At 36.5% G+C, this 13,386-nt stretch overlaps 1 protein-coding gene across 4 annotated transcripts in view; it reads left to right on the forward strand.

The window, feature by feature from the left end:
- Positions 1-13,386, forward strand: part of LOC106873381 (uncharacterized) — a 158,460-nt gene that overhangs the window by 13,936 nt on the left and 131,138 nt on the right. The window lies entirely within an intron of this gene.

Raw genomic sequence — 13,386 nt, forward strand, 5'->3', positions numbered from 1 at the left:
AATATTCGTTTCATTATGCATCATCTTTTCTTTCACATGTCAGGTATACTGAAGACCCTTTTTGTCATTGCTTCAGTCCATGTCAATAAAGTTTTGGTAAAAGCAGGGAATTGTCTGACTTAAGACAAAAAAAAAAGGTCTTCAGTATACCTGAAATGTAAATGATGGATAATGAAACGAATAATGTATGGCGAATGTAATGTATGCAGACTATTGCTAGTTTTCTCTTCGTGTATTGCTAGTATTGTCAAGTATTTCAATATATGAAGAGAAAACTAGACCATTGCTAGCTTTTTTCTTCCTCTATTAAAATACTCGATAGTGTTTATTGTGCTTTAAAGGATCATTTCTTAAATACGTATCAGTGTGGTCAAGACGGTCTCTTTGTTACTTACCTGGTTTCTGGTTCAGCCTCATTGCGCGGCACCTTGAGTATGTTGTCTTCTAGCATAGCTTCGAGTTGGTCAAGGCCTTATGAATGGAGTTTGGTAGATGTTCGTTAGAGGGACCATTTCATTTTTTGGGGGGTGGCGGAGTTAATCCACTACTCAGTTTAACACCTCACTGCATATCACTTCTTGGGTGCCTACAGCAAGTTCCACTTTTTTTGGATCTTTTTCATTGAATATGGTGGATCCACAAAGGCCATGAACACTGCACTTTTTCTGATATTGCTATTAAAAAAATAAGCAAAAATCAGTTGAGTGGTACAGCTGGAGAAACATTGTGTAGTGACATAAATATATTTGGTGATTCGAACTTGTAATTCAGTTTTAGTTACTAGATTGAACCTGACATTCAACAAAGTGAGCTATAATTTCAGTTGCTGTAGTGGAAGCGAATAAGTTAATGTTTCGGGTCTTCACCCTTCATCTGTTAGTAAAAAAAAAAAAACGAAAGAAATGTCGTCACTATGGATGTTAGGCAAAGCCAATTAAATTTTGATTTCTAACATTGGTAAAGACCGCATATATGGAAAGAGAAGATGCAGGCTTGACTATGTAGTAAGAAGTCTGCTTCCCAGTCACATGGTTCCAGGCTCAGTCCCATTGCGTGGCACTGTGGGCAAGTGTCTTCTATTATAATGTCAGTTCGACCAAAACCTTGAGAGTGCATTTGGTTGACAGACACTGAAAGAATGCCGTTGTGTGTGCGTGTTTGTGTCCCGCTACTACTTGACGACCAGCGTTGGTGAGTTTACAACCTCGTAACTTAGTGGTTCGGCAAAACAGGCTGATAGTACTAAGTACTAAGCTTTAAAAAAAAAAAGTACTAGGGTCGATTCATTTGACTAAAAATTCTTAAAGACGGTGCCCCAGCATGGCCGCAGTATAATGGCTGAAACAAGTCGAAGTAAAATGAATTTCAGTATTTGATTGGTTTGTTATTAAAGTAATTGACCACGTAAAGACTGAAAACAAAATTAACCCCGGCTTCATTTGAATTCTGAATCTTAATGAGCAGTGAAAATATGCCGATTCCGCCATGTTTTGAAACTCCCTAAAGCTATTCTTGATGTAGAATCGAAAACCAGATGCAATTATTTGTTCAGAAGTTTTGTTTTATATCTGACAAACAAATTATCCTTTTTAATCGTTCATGAACTTTTTGGTAACATATTTTTTTTTTCGACTCTTCGGATAGATTTTTATGATAAGGCTTCCTGCGGCTTGTCATATAAAATATAATGTGTGTGTAAAATTCGATACTTAGCCCATTTAATCTTATCGGTTAAATCTTTGATATCACGTCTCATTCATTTTTTCTATCGTCTCTTTTTATGTACGTATACACACTTGTATATTGTGTATACACAGACACGCGCACATATACTCAATCAAACACGTGTAGAAGTTTGAGTGTGTGTAATTTGTAATTATAAGGTTTGCTTGTACCATGTTAGCTGTCACTGAGAAATATATATCAGAATGTGATTTTTATGAATGTATATAGATAAATGTATGGCGAAAATGTAGTTTTGAAACGTTAATCTCCAGTATCATTGTTTCATGTTCTTTTTCCTTTGCCCTCTTTGTGATTTTAAACCAATTGGTTTCTCTCTCTCAATAATAGACTATAAATAAGTCCCATTTAAATCTATTGCTTTTACATATATGAAAACACGTCCAGTTTCATTTCATACCTTAGTCATGGCATCAATTTTAATATACCCCCTCCTTTTTTTCATATATGAAAACACGAAGAGGTTCTTTACGAATGTAAACTTGCAAGATGTCACTGGAATATAATTTATGCTAATTTATGTCTAACAATCAGCGGTTGTGTGGTGTGTGTATGTACACATGTGAATAAATAACCTCTCGTTCCTTCACTACTTCCGAGACCATATTGAGAGTTTGGGCGTCGACTTTGCCTTTCATCCTTTCGAGGTCGATAAAATAACTACCAGTTGAATACTGGGTCGATGTGATCGACTTAGCCAATCTCCCGAACTAGCTGGTCTTGTGCCAAAATTTGAAATCAATCTTGTTCAATATGGGCGTATCAAACGTCTTTGATCTTGGATACGATTCGGAAAGGGGCTTCTATAAATGAAGCTTCAGCTTCAATATGTACATGTTCGACAACATAAGCGTTTATTATTCAGGTCACTGCCTGGAATCGGACTCAGAATCTTGGGGTTAGTAGCCCTCACTCTTAACCACTACGCCATATGCCCGTGACCTGAATAATAATAATAATTATTAGCGTTTGTTTCTAAAATATTATAAAATGGTAATTAAACCAGTTTAATCTTAGTAGTCACATTCGTTCTCGTTGGTTCACAAAGTATTATTCAACACCACATGCGCGAAACAGTACTGCATTTGCCGACTGAATGGCTACAAAAATAAAATCCTAGAGTATTGTAGTTTTGTGTTTTGTAAGATATACTATAAAACTAGTATAATTAACTCAGTTTAATCAATCTCAGTAGTCACTTATATAAAATGTTTTATTTGTAAAAGTCGCTTCCGGTTTGTACCAGAGATCAAGAACTTTCAATATGTAAACCTTCGACATTTCCACCATTTTTTAGACCCCGCTGTATATGTGTGTTTCGGGGAAAAATATAAATACCTTATCTTATGTGTTCATGATCTTTACATTGAGTTCAACTTAGCGTTTTTCTTGGTGCAAGTCAAGTATGAAGGTCTATGGTATCGACTTACCCTCTGTCCTTAAAATTGTTTTCCTTCTGCCTTAGTTTAAAGCATATTTGCTATATACAACTACTTATATAATAGATAGGAATAATGATTGTATACATTTAATTATTATAGGCTTACAACTGTTTCAGATATACATTTTGGTGCGTTTAGGGTTCAATTTTATTCATCGATCGAGTAAATCGACTGAAAATATAACGAACCACGCGCAGGCGTAGCTGTGTGGAAGGAAGCTTGCTTACCAACCACATGGTTCCGGGTTCAGCCCCCCACTGCGTGGCACATTGGGCAAGTGTCTTCAAAGCCTTGTGAGTGGATTTGGTAGACGGAAACTGAAAGAAGACTATATATATATATATATATATATATATATATATATACATATATATATATAGGATCTGTTCAGCTTTGCTCACAGATTTTTAAAATTATTATTTTTTTCAACTAAACAGTTTGAAACTGTGTATACTGCTGTAATTTCTTATGCTCAACGCAGTTCACTTAAAATATTTTTGACAAAATTTCGTATTTTAGAAGTTATTTCATGTTAAAGTTGTATTTGGGTAAGTTCAACCAATCAACAACGTGTATTCACTTGAAGAAAGCTATTGCTGTTTGCGAAAGTAATCAAAGAGGAACAATTTCTGGGTCATCTCTACTAAATTTCACCACTCTGTTCTATTCGTATGTCAGGCGAAGGACTGCAGGAAAGATGATGCCACTGTTATCCTTTCTTCCTTTCTAGTCAGCACCGTGCATTCCTTACTCTTTCCTTCTCTACTGGCAGACAACCATTTCTACACTATCAACTACCAACCAGCGAGGGAACTTGTCACTGCCACTACAATTACTGCTCTATCTCTAACTACATGTCAGGCAAACAAATATATGTAAATAATATTTCTTCCTTCTTGGTGTTGATTCTTTGATGTTTACTGGTTACTCTGAAGTGAGAACCAAAAAAAAAAAAAGACGTGTAATATGCAACACAGACAGTAAACAAACATAGAATAGAACAGTGGTGATATTTAGTAGGGATGACCTTGAAGTTGTTCCTCTTCGATTACTATAGCAAACATCAGTAATTTTCTTCAGCTGAATACACATTATTGATTGGTTAAAATTACCCAAATACAACTTTAACATGAAATAACTTCTAAAATACGAAATTTTGTCAAAAATGTTGAAAGTAAACTGTGTTAAACTGAATAGATCCTATATATATATATATATATATATATATATATATATATATATATATATATTATATGATCTATTCAGTTTCAATCACAGATAAAAATTTTTTTTTTTAACTAAAGAGTTTGAAATTTCATATACTGGTGTAATTTCTCACACTGAACACCTTACAATGATGATGCTAATTATATATATATATATATATATATATACATACACACACACACATAAAATGTGTGTGTATTTCTCAGTAAAATATATGACATGGAAGATATGTGTTGGTGATTTCAAGGCATTGACATTTAGGTGGAGTTTTACCCTAGCCTTCTCTTCCATTTCCTGTCTAGTTTTTTATATTCAGAGGAATTTCTATTGTCAATGGTGTTGGTGGTGGTGTTTTGTTAAAGGGGTGTTTACTTTTGACACGACTGACCCACTGACCTGTCCTCATCTAGCATTCTACACTTTGACACATACACAGTCATGTATGTACATAAATGTGTGTGTGTGTGTGTGTGTGTGTGTGTGTGTGTGTGTGTGTGTGTGTGTGTGTGTGTGTGCGCACATAGAGAATTATAGGTAAAAAGACCCCACCACCATCAAACAAGGAATATCAAATGAACAAAGGAGTCATATATGTTAGTGTCTAATATAAATTCTTGTCTTGGACTAGAATTGCTGTTGGTAGCTCATTCAAACTCTGTGTGTTGTCTACCAACATAGAAATAGAGCAGATACATCAAGGAGAACATACACACACACACACACACACATGCATATATATATATACTTCATTCTGTATTTACATAGAAGCTTGATAAATGCACTTTTTTACTTGTTTCAGTCATTTGACTGCGGCCATGCTGGAGCACCGCCTTTAGTCGAGCAAATCGACCCCAGGACTTATTCTTTGTAAGCCTAGTATTTATTCTATTGGGTGTCTTCAGCCGAACTGCTAAGTGATGGGGACATAAACACACCAGCATCGGTTGTCAAGCGATGTTGGGGGGGCAAACACAGACACACAAACATATACACACACACTGCCCAAGGTGCCACGCAGTGGGACTGAACCCAGAACCATGTGGTTGGTAAGCAAGCTACTTAGCACACAGCCACTCCTAAAAAGTAAAAAAAAAAAATTAAAAAAAAAAAAAAAAAATTCGTATATTCAACCTTTACCAATGATGGATGATTGATATATAATCAAAATTGACTGACATTAGCTATCACGTTTTCCAACATATATCTATCATCCATCATTGTAAAAATCTATTAGTCAAAGTTGACTGACATTTTCCATTTATGTTGTTGAAGGGACAAGCATGGCTGTGTGGTTAGGAAACTTGCTTTGCAGCCATCTGGTTTCAGGTTCAGTCCTGCTGTGCCGACCCAGGCTGCCCAGTTCCTTGTGAGTGAATTTGGTTGCCAGAAACTGTTGTATATATCACACATGCACAGAGACATATATATGTATACATGTATATGTAAATATATTTAGAATAGTAAAAATTAAAATTTCACAGATGTTTCGTAATTTCATTTAAGGTTCTGCAGTGATTTCAAATAACTAAAATACAAACACTGTTTAAGCACAAACAGTGCTTAACCATTTTGTTACCACATTTCTGTTGAGATGATTTGTTTCTTTCAATTAATTTTAAATATAACAAAGAATTTAGTAAAATAACTTAGTTATCGTTAAGCATGTTAGGAACGTAAATTGTGACTAAGGTTTAGGGGAAGATTTTAATTGAGAACTTTTGCAAACCAGACATTTGTACTACAGAGCCAGAAGCGGTTTCAGGCAGGTTGGTATCAAAAGGGTTAAAAAACTAATTTAGTAAATTATATATATCTGTTTAAATGCACAAATCTGTAAGATTGAGGCACTGTTTTTATGTCTGGATATTTTTCTTGTCAAGCTATTCAGGTGGAGATAGGGTTGGGGGAGAATTATGGGCAATACCAGAGATGGACAAAGCAAGAGTTGGTGATGAGTGACAATAGAAGTGGCTCAGATCAGAGAGAGTCATGTCTGACAGTACACAAAGGGTGAAGTTAGACATACATAATATATATATATATATATATATATATATATATATATATATATATATATATATATATATATATGTATTTGGAAACAGGTTAGGGTTGGCAGCAGGCAAAGCATCCAGCTGTAGAAAACTTGCCACACAAATAGTGCTGCACACTATATATCTATGTGTGTGTATGTATATACGTATACGCAATTCTCCTTAGATTTTCTATAACTTTATCTGATTTTGAATTTACTGTTCCAAAGGGTTTGGATAGAATATCGACAAGTTCTTTAACCCAAATATTTACTCGCTATTATTTATAGCGTTATCTGCTTCAAGATCCACCACTCCAAAAAAGAACTGACTTTCTCTCAAAGTTTATAAATTCATACGAGGTCAACTTTATATTAATATCTATCTATTACATTGTGTGTGTGTGTGTGTCTGAGGAAGCCAATAGCATGAGTGGTTCTAATTGACTGAACAGAAGCTGGTGATCCATCAGCTATTATTGTATTACTTCTTGGTTCTGGCTGACCTTCCATTTTTCCACTTAGGAATTGTTGCATTTACAAGTTTCTCTATTTATATGGTTTCCTTATTTTTGAACTCCCTCCCTTCTCACAACCATTCCTTCCTGTTTGACTTTCCTCCCTCCCTTTCCTCATTATTACTATACATCTTTTCTCTCTCCATTTCATCCAAGCAAATTCTCTTACTCTTTCTCTCTCTCTCTCTGTCCCATCAGTTCTTTCTCTCTCTCTCTCTCTCTCTTCAGTCACTTCCCTTCCATGCTTGGGAAACTCAGCAGCCACAATTCTCCCCACTTCCTGTCCCTGTTACCTTTCTTTATTATTATCTTCCGTTGTGAACTGGTTGGCTTTTCATTTCTCTCAATGAAGGGCAGGTAGTCTGAAATGTTGGACACATTTCCACTTACAATGGCATACATACCATCATCATCATCATTTAACATCTGTCTTCTATGCTTGCATGATTCAACAGAATTCAGAAGCTGCATGAACTTGAACGTTGGCTTTGGTATGATTTCCTAACCAAATACTTTACATAACGTACTGGGTACATTTTGTTGTGACACCAGCATTAGTGAGGTTTCCATGTAACTTATAAGACCAAAAGAAAGCTCTGTGTTGCTGTGTAGTAGAAAGGGAGGTGCTTTCTTTAGGCATTATGTGTTGAGTGGCCAACTTAAATATTTTACTTTTACATCGGTTATTGTACCTGTGTGACTTTTTCTAAAGGTTCATAACCCCACTGAAGTTTATTTTAGAACAAGGTGAGACACATTTCTTGGTGCAACTGATGCCTGAGATTAGTGACTGATACCGTTTTCGGAGTTTAGTGTTTAGCCCCAGGTATCTCAGATATGAACTCGGAGACCAATGATCAAAGGAATCGTTCCAGTTCTGGCTGTCCCCTAATTTTTTTTCAGATTTGTTACCCTCTTTTTTTTTTTTTTGTAACAGTAGGATGATTTGAGAGAGACTTGATTGCTATTTCTAGCAAGTCAAGTGGCTATGAGTAGGCTCACTTGGTGGCTCAGTGTTGTTTTAGAACAGCAGAATCGGGATGGTGGTTGTAGTGGTTGTGTTGGTTAGGAAAGGAATGGTGATTGCAATAGTTGATTATCTTACTTTTGAACTCCCCCCCCCTTGCATCCTTACAATCATTCCTTTTTCATTTACCCTCTGCTTCCTTAATCACCACTGCCTCTCTTCCTCTCCTTATTCTCTCTGTCTTTTTCATTTTAGCAAATTATCTTAATCTCTCTGTTTCATCACCCCTCTCTCTTTCTGACTACTCTAACCCTTTAGCATTTAAATTGACTATATCCAGTCCAAGCATTCCACTTGTTTTATGTTCAGACCAGCCAGATCTGACCTCTCACACTTATCCTACAATGTTATTTTAAATATAAACAATCACATCATTGAAATTTCAAAGCTATGAGGTAGTACATGATTAATTCAACACATTGTGAATAAATAAGCATTACATTTGACAGAATCATCTGAATAATAAAGGATTAAATAACCATAAGTTGTCCATCAGATGACTACATGTTATTTATCATATACCACATAGTGAGAGATGAGGTAACTTAGTTACAATTATAGTTTTAAGCAAACTCAGATGCTGGTGGTGGTGGTGCTTGTTGTGCTAGCTTGCTGTGGCAGTGATTGAATCTAATTAATGGTATTTAATTAGGTTAAGTATGATTGCAGTGGTTGCAAAAAAACTTAGTGTCAGAAGTTCAAATTCAATATTTGGAATTAGTCACATATTTCATTTCGATGTATATTAGAGTGAGCAAGCCTGCTTGCCTCTGCCTGCCTCTGTTTTCATGCTCCATCACTAGATAAATACAGCTTGTGGGAAGCAAGAGTTTGTATATCTTCACTCTAAATCAGTGGTGGTGGAAGCTAGCCCTTGGGGTGTACATATGGTTTTAAAATAGGGACACTATGATCATGTATGCAAATGTCTTCTAATTTAGTCCTGGGCCGACCAAAAGTTTGTCAGTGGATATGGATGATGGAAACCGAAGAAGACAGTCGTGTGTGTGTGTGTGTGTGTGTGTATATATACACAAGGTGTCCATATATCACCTTTACAATTTGAAACATTCAGCGAAAAATAGGTTCACTGTGATCCTGTAGGTAAACGTCTTCTACTTCAGCCCTGCGCTGACCAAAAATTTGTCAGCAGATATGGTTGATGGAAACTGAAAGAAGCTTGTTCTTCATTTGAATTCCTTCCCTGTTCTGCTGCAGGCTTCACTTTTGTACACTATATTTAGGTCATCAAATGTCCATTTTATATATAAACCTTGCAGTTCCATGCAGTGGAACTGAACCTGGAATCATGGTTGGGAAATGTATATATTTATGTGTCTGTGTTTTCCCCCTACTATTGCTTGACAACGATGTTGGTGTGTTTACATCCCTGTAACTTAGCAGTTCAGCAAAAGAGAATCAATAAGTTCAGGTATCGACTTCTTCGACTAAAAATTCTTTAAGGCATTGCTCCAGCATGGTCATAGTCAAATGACTGAAACAAGTATAAAAAAAAGAAAATTAAATGATGTCTGAACAAAGGTATGCACAAATATACACACACATACCTGCACACACACATTGGGCTTCTCTGGGTTTCCTTGCACCTTCCTAATTCACTCAGAAGGCTTTGGTTAGCAGGAGACACTGGCCTAAGGTGCTGCACAGTAGGATTGAACCCAAGGCCACATGGTTGGGCAGCAAGCTTCATAACCATATGACTATGCCTGCATCTATAAATTTAGTAATTATTTGTCTCTTATGATTAATCACACATCTGAGTGTAGAGTTAGCAAATAATTTGAATGTCAGAAAAACCATGTCTACAATGGCTCTAATAAAATTTGAATCCTTGACCATTCGCCACTAGTCAATCTGTCTCAGACATTACTTAGATTGATAAGACATCAGTCTACTAGAAGTTAGCAGTTATTATGTCCATGTACTCCATCCCTTTTTCCTAGCTCAAGTACTGTCAGATGTATGTATATATATGTGTATGCAATTTTAACGTTATTAATTAGTTTTGCTTTCTCTCTCTAACACTTCAAAGTGCCTCTATTGTGAACTACCAATTCTATTCAGAGCAAATATGCTTGAATTGAATAAGGTCAAGTGTTATATCAGTACACATACTGTAGAGTATCACATGTGTAATATAGTGACTCTGTCCGTCTGTCTCTCTCTCCGCTATATTGTTTACATCAGTATAGCTTTAAATTGACTCATAGACTTCCTGTCAGTAAGAATTTATTAAAAGTTCACCTGCTTCTATCACTTCTCGTCTTCTGCCTCCTCCCCCTCCTCGTCGAAATTAGAAGCATTTTTAATATTTAATTGTCTGTGTTAGATCACTAGCTCTCGTTTTTGTAGGCTTACATCTTCACCAATCTCGCACATAGATACACACACACTTATACATACATGCATCCATACACAAGTGCACACACGCCCACAGAATCATCATCAACGCCACCATTCTTTTTTAACATCCATTTTTTTCCATGTGTGTATGAGTCATCGGGATATTAGTTGAGGCAGATTTTTTTCACACCTTGATGCCTACCCTGTCGCCCACCCGTAACTGCTTTCCAAGGGAAAGGGAAAGGCAAAGACCAATACAGCTTGGCACCAGTGATGCCACAACTCATTTCTACAGCTAAGCGAACTGGAGCAATGTGAAACAAAGTGTCTTGCTCAAGAACACAACACACAGCCCAGTGTGGAAAATTGAACTAACTACTTCATGATTGTGAACCTGATGCTGTAACCACTGAGCCATGTACCTTCACACACACACTCACACACACACACACAGACACACACACACACACACACACACACATTAATTAATAAAAAACGAAGTTAAAAGGAATTATTAAATTCAGGCAGACATCTAGGAAGCACTCTCTGTTGAGCAAACTTGGTTAACTATCTCAAATGGACACCGATAAATTCAAATAACATTAACTTCCAAGGTAATTCTATGTGTGTAAACCATTCCTTGTGATTAGTTGGGATGAAGACTTTTTGATAACAATAAGCAACTGCTGATAGCATAGAACAAATAAAGACTGAGATTTATTACTAGTTTTGACAACTATTGGTTAATAAACATTATCTATGTCACAAGAGGTGGTTTCTCCTGTGTTATATGCAAATTAGTGGACTAAGCTTTTTTTGATAGCATGGGAACCCCCCCCCCCCCAACATTACCATATGATGTCATAGCATAAATTAGCCTCCATCTCCCTTGCGATATGACCTGATACTTGAAGGCTGTGAGCTGGCAGAATTGTTAGCATGCTGGGCGAAATTCTTAGTGGTATTTCTTCTGGTTCTTTACATTCTGAATTCAGATGTTGCCAAGATTGACTTTGTCTTTCATCCCTTTCCCAGGTTCATAAAACCAGTACCAGTTGAGCACTGGGGATGATGTACTCAACTTAACCTCTCTCTGGAACTTGCTGGCCTTGTGCCAAATTTGAAACCAATGTGACTCTGTACTTGGTTCACTTTCTTCCATGTCTTTTTCTTTCTCCTTTCCCTTTTTCTCTCTGTTTCTTTTTCTTTCCTTTTTCTGTTTTGTCATCATTCCTTTTTGTCTTTCTTCTCTCCTTTCCTTTTCTTTCTTCCCTTCCTTCCTTTTCTTTTTTCTCTTTCTTGCTTCCCCCCCTCCTCTCATCTTCCTGTCTTTATACCTTTCTCCCCACTTCACTTTCCTTTTTCTTTCTACCCTTCTCTTTTTCCTATTCACTTTCCTTCTCCCTCTCTCTTTACCCCCCCCCTCCCTCTCAAAATAGAACTGTGCCGATGACTTGAGGTCATGCAATATAAATGTTATCCCCATTGTTAAACATCGTTGGTTGGGTTTATGTTTGTTGTAGTCATCATTAACTCTCTGTCCTGTGTGATAACATCATAACAATTTGCTGGAGTTGTGATTGCTGTTCAGGTGGTGGGTGTCTAGATGAAGTATGTGTGTGTGTGGTGGGGGAATTAGTTGTAAATTAGTCCAGTAACTTCATTGTGTTGACTCTCTGATTAATTAAGTTTTCACCACCGAAAATGAAATGTTTACTTTTTGTTAATTACAAATGAAGCTGTGTGTGTGTGTGTGCCTGATTCTGTGTTTTAATTCCACGCTGTTTACAATTGTTGACACTGTCTGTGTCTGTAGCGTGGCTACCAGTTGTGTTTAATTTTGCTATTCTTAAATTTAAAGAGTAACAAAATTATAAAGTGTTAATTCCAGCCTCCTCCTCCTTCTTGTCTTCCTCTCTTGAAAGCAATGAATCGTCAGGTTGTTAGATGCTCTGCTGCTAGAAATAGTGACCATATCATTCTCAAATTACCTTAAATAATAATAATAAAAAAAGATTAATTTTTTTGTTGTTTTACAACATTGATTGGCTGGAAAATTTTAAAACTATATTTCATCATTTAATATCCACTTTACCATGCATGGGTTAGACAGAATTTGTTGAAGCAGATTTTTTGTGATCAGATGCCCTTCCTGTCTCTAACCTTTCCTAGTTCCAAGCAAGGTTAATATTTTCCAATAGTATAATACAACCTTACTTGTATTGAGATGGTACTCATTTAATGACTGTGTGGTTAGAGGCTCACAGAGGCCCTAAGCACTTAAAAGATTTAACAACAGGGTTAAATATCTCTGAAATAACATTTCACTTCCTTCAGAGAAAAGGACATGTTTGAGAATATGGTTCTAGATTATATATTCTGTCCTCACATTAAAGACAGGATGTCCATGGCTTGGGTGTCTTTGATGGTAGATTGTGATATGGGCTGATGTGAAGCTAAACATTTGTTGGTTCCAATTGAATTTTAGATTCAACTCTACATGGCTGACAGTCGGTTTTCCATCAATCACTGCGGAATGTTGCCATTTTGAGATCCTTCTAATAAAGTAAATAGTCATCATTGGCATCATCATCATTGTTGTTTTAATGTCTACTTTTCCATGCTTGCATTGATTGGATGGAATTCATTGAAGATTTTCCATGGCTAGCTGCCCTTCATGTTGGCAATCCTCACTTGTTTCCAAGCAAGGTAATATTTCTCCTTACACAAAGGTGGCGGGCTGGCAGAAATGTTAGCGCACCGGGTGAAATGCTTGGTAGAATTTGAACTCAGAATGTAAAGACAGACAAAATACCACTAAGGTTGATTTTTTGTCTTTCATCCTTTCGTGGTCAATAAATTGAGTACCAGTTGCATACTGGGATCAATCTAATTGACTGCCCCCTCCCCCCAAATTTCAGGCCTTGTGCCAAGTGTAGAAAAGAATATTTTTCCTTCCACAGACATATTTTGCATGGAAAATTGGAAACTTTTTTTATATATTTGGTGGTGATGCTTGTTTACAACTGTTGT

Source organism: Octopus bimaculoides, chromosome 7 (assembly GCF_046866305.1).
Source record: "Octopus bimaculoides isolate indiv1 chromosome 7, ASM4686630v1, whole genome shotgun sequence".
Taxonomy (NCBI): domain Eukaryota; kingdom Metazoa; phylum Mollusca; class Cephalopoda; order Octopoda; family Octopodidae; genus Octopus; species Octopus bimaculoides.